Raw genomic sequence first — 8,001 nt, 5'->3', positions numbered from 1 at the left:
AGTAATTGGCGTCGCCAGGGCCGGTGTGACCAATGATGACCTCGGAACAGCAATCATGGCATCAACGGCGACCCCCGACAGGGAGGTGATCACTTGCTGAGCAGAAACCTCTCTTTGAAGCGGTGACTCTCGCACTGAGGAACGATCCTCAGCAGACACCGCCGCAGGAGCAGGGGATCCCCCTATTTGACCAGTCGCATCTTCATGAGCCAAGTCCTCTTCCTCACTCGACAGGGCCTCGTGTATTGAGGCGTCGTCGTCATCCTCCTCAGATTCGCCCGTCTCCCTAGACGAGCGATTCGCCCAAGAGGAAGGACCCTCTTTGCCGGCGATTTCGCGGGCAGGATCGGCTACAAATGCACCGAGAGAGTTAACGGAGACCCCTCGTAAGGGACCCTATTTACGGTGAGGCATGAAAGAACGAGTAATGCTAAAGTCTATACTTACCTAAGCCCGTAAGCCCCTCATCATCTCCAGCTTCTTCCTCTTCGTCGGAAGGAATAGAGATCACTTTCTCAACCGCACCTGCATAGATCCATCACCAATATCAAAAGGTGCAAGAGCAACATTGCAATCAAGGGTACTGTTGCAAAGACTACCTCGTGATGCGGGCAAAGAAGCCGTTGGAACTCCCGACGGTGACCCCACGTCGGACGGCAGAGGAACGTCCTTCGGAGTCTCCTGAACTGCCCCCGATGCGGCAGGTGAAGACGGAGCCACTCCAGACCCAGACGGAGCCACTCCAGGAATCCTTATCGGAGAAACGTCATCCCGACCCCCTGTCACTTGGATGGTCCCGACTGTCTCATCACAGTGGGCCTTCTTGGCCGCCTCCGCTCTGGAACTCTCGGCCACCGCCTCCCGCTGACGCCTCGAGACTTCTTGGCCGCCTCCGCTCTGGAACTCTCGGCCACCGCCTCCCGCTGACGCTTCGAGAGAAGCGAGCTACTCGGGGATAGCAAAGGTGCCCCCATTTGTCCGATTGTCGGACTCTGAACCGGAGCTCGAACATCGGGAACCTCAGATTCGCCACCAGCATCGAAGCTCTCACAGTCCTCCACTGGATCCTCCGAGAACAACTCCCTAGCGGTTTGGTGGCCCCTTCTCTTTGAAGAACGGAGAGAGCCCCTGATGGGACGATCGCGTTCCGCCAGACATGAGCTTTGGAACCAGAAGTTGGCAGGGTCAGCACTAGCACCCCGATACCACCGACAGTACAAGAGCGTGTGGTGTGAATCGCGGTCCTTCGCAGGCAACTCAAAACGAGCTTGAGTACCTCCAGCATGGGTCCAGAACCACCCCCGAGCGCCGTCAACCAGTCCTCCTTCGAAGTGTAGGCGAGGGTTGGCGTTGCCCACATACAATTGATCATACCCAAACTGGCGGGCAAACCTGCAAGGGATGTATGGCTCGAGATAGCATGTGGAGCCTGTTCTCAGAACGTGATACCCCGGTCGAATGTCCACCAACCAGCGAAAGGCACCACGGGTAAGGACTGTGTGGTGATCCGTCGTCGGCGCATCCCTGAGAGATTCTCCGTATCCACCCCCACTGAAGTAAGGAAAGGATCGGCGAAAATTATAGTGCCCGAAGTGGGAGAGCGTCTTCCTCGTATCGGGGACATCCCTGAGAGATTCTCCGTATCCACCCTCGCTGAAGTAAGGAAAGGATCGACGAAAATTATAGTGCCCGAAGTGGGAGAGCGTCTTCCTCGTATCGGGGATGTCCTTGCACTTCCAAGAGCACCTCTCCAAACGCTGGACAAAGGGAACAAACTTGTCTCCCTGAAGCGCTGCCGGGGCACTCATCAAGCATTCGCAGTGATAGACGAACCATGCCACCAAGTAGGTATACGGTAGCCCCACCCTAGGATTGGGGGTTCTGATAACTTCTCCTTCCCCCTCGTCGAGGACCGACACACGGCAGAATTGGCTCGTCAGAGTACGGAGCCCCCGATGGATGCACGCTATCGTCGCCGATACCAGGGAATAAGACTTCCCGTGAGCCAGGCAAACCGCCGGATACACGACCTCTATAGGAAGAGCCTCGAAGGAGTGAGTGGGGATTACGCACCTCTTCAGCCATAACATGAGGTACCCCGCGAGCAGCGCTACTTCGGGCTGGTCGCACTCGCCTAGCGGGAGAGCTGGCTTCCCCTTGATATCGTTCCCAGGGAACAGATAATCAGCCCAATTCTTGTGGCTAATCCCTGGGGTCTTCTTCCTCTTCCCCTTATGATCCGAGGCCCCTAAGGTACTGAGGCATATGTGGAAGTGACAGAGTAACTCCCACAGAGTTTCAACCGCCAGAGGGGAATTGTCTGACAGCTGATCGATCTCAGCTTGATCAGGGACGTATTCCTCATAAGGGAAGTCTCCCAGAGGTAGCCCTGACACGTCGTGCATCTCGAAGGGGGTGATACCAAGTTCACCGTTGGGGGTGAAAAATGTGCCGCTTTCCGCACAATACAATTCCAGAATGCTATGGAATTGAGAAGCGTTGATCCGCAGGCCATGTCGAGTGGCTTCGAGGGCCACATACAGCTCTGTGCCTTTGAGGTCAGCATTCTCGGCCAAAACATAGTCGGTGATCTTGGACCACCACGTGTCACTGCCAGGTGCAGAGTAAACCCACCCCGGGGCTCTAAAGTCCTTCGGGGGAAAGCTTCCACCGACTCGGAAGAAGCGGTGACGGAAAGTCTCCGCCACCGCTGTCGATTCCCCCACGGGCGGTTCAGCAGACACTAAGCCAGGGCGCAGACCCGTCACGCGCTTACATGAGCTCTCCACTCCATACCCAGCCGTAGAACCCGTAAAGACGCCACAAGTGACCCCGTCCTGAGTGGGGGTCAAATCCCAGTTCATCGTCCGAGGGATCGCGAGGGACCGCAGCTCAACAATCGAAAACCCTCTCGACATGCTGGGGAGGTAGTAATGGGTCCCCTCTACCGTGCGGTACCACCGGCTCTCTTTGAGCAACAGGGCGGAAGGGTCGGTCATGGAGTCGCCAAACAAAAATTGAGGTTTCGGCAGCTCTGCCCTGGCCTCATCTGTCAGCGCCGCATTGGTCGTCAGCTCGCGCAGGGTCAAGTGATGACCATCCGTGACCCTCTGTACCAGACCATGCGGCTTATCAGCAGTGAACAATGGTACTGGAGCCAACGAGGGAAAACGAGAAGGGGCCGTGTAGCTCTTAGCCCCGACGTGGCCAACGGCCACACCCTCCGGGAAAGCCTCATCAGGGAAGGTCGCTGCAACAAGAAATAGAAAGTCAATTGAGACAAAATCCGCTGTAGAGGTGAAATCGCCCATCGAACATAGGAAGGCGAAATCGCCTATCGAAAGGGGGAACCCACTTCGAACGAGGTCTGTCCCTACGGACTACACCCCCCTCTAATGGAAAGGGCCGAACTCGCCTTACGAAAAGGGGGTTCGTCTCCTCCCCACTGGAGAATTCGCCCGCGGGGACAGTACTCATCCTCTAAAGGCAAAATAGGGCAAACTTTGCCCCAAATCGGGGAAATAAGCAACACTCATCTCCCTAAATCCGACGCCTAAGGCCTGCAAGGGATCGCCCAACGAATCCATCAACGTACCTGGGCACGACTCCAGAGCACCAGCAGGCATGCCGGCAGAGAGACGGTCGGAGTAACGTCCGGGACCTGCACCCCTCACTTTGCACCTCTTAGATTTCGGAGCCATTGTAAGAGGAAGCGGGAATTCTTTCCTTGGATGTTCCCTTTCGAGATTTGAAAGCACGGTAAATCCCAATGGAGGAAAACGGCTGATTTAGAAGGGCGGAGTTGCCCACGTGACCACGACTGCCCTCGAAAGGCGAAAACCCTAACGAACAAGAAACGTGGCCACGATTAAATTCGACGGTCCAGATCACCCTCAGGATTTTGGAGCCATTGTAAGAGGAAGCGGGAATTCTTTCCTTGGATGTTCCCTTTCGAGATTTGAAAGCACGGTAAATCCCAATGGAGGAAAACGGCTGATTTAGAAGGGCGGAGTTGTCCACGTGGCCACGACTGCCCTCGAAAGGCGAAAACCCTAACGAACAGGAAACGAGGCCACGATCAAATTCGACGGCCCAGATCACCCTCAGTACATCGAAGGAACCGAGATTGGCGGTTGAATCCGACGGTTGAGTCCGAGAACCACGGCCACGATACGTCGCAGGGCGAAACGCACGAAGATCGTGCTGTCAAGTCACGATCGCCACGATCCAATGTCTTAGCTGGGAAGCACGAGGCTCTATCAGCAGACACGTGGCTCATCTCCCGTCAGATCCGGTTCCGCCTACAAAAGGAAGGGTTTCGCCTGCAAATACTGGGCATAACCCCACGAGGCGCGCGAAAATTGGCTCTCAAAAACTAATTTCGCCTTGGCGATGCATTCGCCCTCAAAGGTAAAATTACGAACAAAGCCAAAAGAATGACCTTGCTTAAACGGTTGAAACCCACGCCCCAGATGGCTAAGGGTTAGAGCAGAAATCTTAGCATTAAGCCTAAGAGAAACTGTTCGACAACTCATCATACTGAGGAGAATAGTATGGCTAGCCCGATTCAAACGGTAATCGGTAAAGGCACATCAAACCCGTTGATAGCTGAGGATTTGCTAAAAATCCTAAGAGAAATCGAAGGCACTTGCTTCGCCAACAATTTCTTCATTCAAAGTGTTCCAGACCACACGCAAGCCAGTTTAGGTCTGAAAACTTTGAAGGGGGTCTTGTAGACGGTAAAAAATACCTCTATAGGTCTACAGGAAATTTGCCTACGAGAGGAGCTCGCACGCCCAGTTCTCTGGCACGCACCTAAACCGCGTAGACGTCGACTGTACTCAAGTCCAGGTTCACCTAACGGTTGACTCACCAGCACGAGTTAGGGTCGATCAGGATGGCGGAAATTCGCTCTTCGCTCAACTCGCCTGCCCGAGTTCGGAGTCAAATCCGCCAGCAAGCCCCAAAACCGTCAGTACAGCTGGGTATCCACTACCCCACGTGCTGAGATGGACCTTCCCATCTCTCTCGACCCGAAGGGAGAGAGAGCACAGTACCCCAGGACCGTCAAACGGCCGCTCGCAGTGCGCACAGCGCGAAGGGACTGGACAGGTGTCGAGTCAACCTGAGCATTCATAAATGCGACTCACCTCGGCTGTCTGAGTCTGGAGGTGGATCCGCCGGCACTCGGCAAGCTGGCTAGACCCACTCGAGTACTGTACACCTACTTCACCACCTCTCCTGACCGGAAAGGAGAAAGCGTCGTGCTCAAAGCACGCCGGGCGGTCACGCACAGTACAAGTGATCGGACAGACACTTCATCGATCTGCGAACTCATAAATGCGGTTCATTAATGCTGGTCAAATCCACTCGGATAGCAGTCGTTTGTTGCCTCACATACAAGAATGGGCCTTCCCATCGTAGGTGACAGGACATAAAGCACAATCCCTGGAATGACCATTCATGGTATCAAGGAACGGCGAGACGTCTCTGAAGAGGATGTGGTCACATCCCACAATTCAAGGAGAAGTCAAGCTGTCCTTCTTTCATTTAAAAACCCCTTCCAGCACGATGGAAGAGAGGTCGCAAAACTTGGAGAAAAAAGAGTTGAGACCAAGCTGTTAGCAAATCCTTGCATTACAGCACTGCTGCCTAGTTCCGAGCTCCGATCGCCGACGAACTAAGCAGACCCGAACTCCATTGCCCCGAGCTTCTACTGCGAACTGAAGCTCTCCAGCAACCTCATTCAAACGGTCCAAGGGAAGCAGACTCGACCCGAGCATCGAGCGAAGCGTCCTATAGCCACCTAAAGTCCCCACACAAAACAAAGAGGGCCTTCCCTCTGCTTCTGTTGTAAACATTTGATTTGTTAGTTTGTAATAAGCTTTCTTATAAATACAAACGAAACTCCTTCCTTCGGAAGAATCAAATTTTCACCCTACAGAGATGTGAGAATTTTACCTCCTTTCCGCACCATACCTCCTCTGGTATTCTGTGCTCTAATGGAATTGATGGACCTCAGTTGATCAAGTAAGTTGTTGTGTTGACCGCTTCTGTCCAGAACTGCTTCGGTAGGTCTGACTGTACTCGAATGCTTCTGGCTCTCTCTGTCAACGTTCGGTTCATCCGCTCAGCTACACCATTTTGCTGAGGCGTGTCGGGAACGGTTCTCTCCATTCTGATCCCGTGCTAATAGCAGAACTTCTTGAATTCGGTGTCTTCATACTCACCGCTATTATCGGTCCTGAGCTTCTTTATTCTCAGTCCGGTCTCATTCTCGACCATAGCTTTCCATCTCCTGAAAGCTTCAAACACTTCTGACTTATGCTTCAGAAAGTAGACACACACTTTCCGAGAGTGATCATCGATAAAAGTTACGAAGTAGTGTTTTCCACTAATGGACACAGTGGTGGTTGGTCCCCAAACATCTGAGTGAACGAGCTCTAGCTTCTCTTTCCTGGGGGTTCTGCCACTTGTCTGAAAGCTAACCCTCTTCTGCTTTCCAAGTATGCATTCTTCACACATATCTAAATCAACTGATTCTAGACCTGGGAGTTTTCCCTTTGTGTGCATGATCTTTATTCCCTTCTCACTCATATGACCGAGTCTCTGGTGCCAAAGCTTTGAAGTCTCATTGTCTGCTGCAACTGAGATCAAACAACGTGCACCTGCTGTCATATATAGGGTACCAGTCTTCTTGCCTTGGGCAATCGTCATTGCGCCCTTTGAGATCTTCCAATCATCTCCATGGAAGGTCGTGGTGTATCCTTCACCAGCCAACTAGCCTACGGATATTAAGTTTTTTCTCAGGTCGGGAATATGCCTGACATCTTTCAGCTCCCATACTGACCCGTTCAACTTAATTTTCACCACACCTTTACCCACAATAGCACACGGATGATCATCACTAAGGTATATGTATCTAAGTTTTCCGGGAACATACTTCTCAAAGAATTCTTTCTGAGAAGTAGCATGAAACGACGCTCCTGAATCTAACACCCAAGATTCCTCCTTGCTCTCCAAATAGCATATCAATGCGTCGTCTCCTCCTGAAGTGGAAGTGACATTCACCTCTGCCTTCGCCTCCTTCTCCTTTTGTGCGCTCTTGCACTGATTCTTATAATGCCCGGTCTTTCCACAATTCCAACACTCGATAGCCTTTGAGCTGTTGCTTGTATTCCTTGACTTGAACCTCCTGTTATTTGATATACCTCTGTAGTTTGATTTGCCTCGTTCGTTCTCTCTGGTTGAATTTCTACCTCTTGACTTTGTATGTAATACTGAAGAGGTTGTAGCTTCACCCGACTCTCTCCGTCGGATCTCCTCACTGAGAACTAGATCACGAACGTCGTCGAACTTTAACTTGGTGCTTCCCGACGAGATCCTCACTGCCATGACTGTAGCGTTCCAGCTTTCTGGCAGGGAAGACAAAAGTATCAATGCCCAAACTTCCTCATCAAACTTAATTTCAACTGAACTCAATTGGGTTGTGACCGTGTTGAGTTCATTGAGGTGTTGTGCTACTGACGCGCCTTCCGCCATTCTCAGATTGAATAACCGCCGCATCAAATGAACTTTATTCGCGGCTGATGGCTTCTCATACATGTTTGAGAGTGCTGCCATAAGACCCGCCGTGGTCTTCTCCTTCGCTATGTTGAACGCAACATTGCGAGTCAACGCCAATCTGATAACTCAGAGGGCTTGTCTATCTAGAAGGTTCCACTCATCTACCTTTATAGAATCTGGCTTCTTCCCCGATAGTGGTTAATACAGATTTTTCTGATACAGATAATCCTCTATCTGCATTTTTCAGAATCTGAAATCTGTTCCATCAAACTTCTCAAGTCTTATTTTTCCTTCATCTGCGGCCATGACTCCCACTTGAATCTGACTTCCTTTAGATCGTTCACGCTCTGATACCAGTTGTTGGGAATTTAACGCCGAAACCCCCAAGTGCAACAAAAACACGGTATAGAGAAAAGTACACCAAGATTTACAAGG

This window comes from Asparagus officinalis, chromosome 5 (assembly GCF_001876935.1).
Source record: "Asparagus officinalis chromosome 5, Aspof.V1, whole genome shotgun sequence".
Lineage (NCBI taxonomy): Eukaryota > Viridiplantae > Streptophyta > Magnoliopsida > Asparagales > Asparagaceae > Asparagus > Asparagus officinalis.
Note: the sequence above shows the minus strand (reverse complement) of the source record.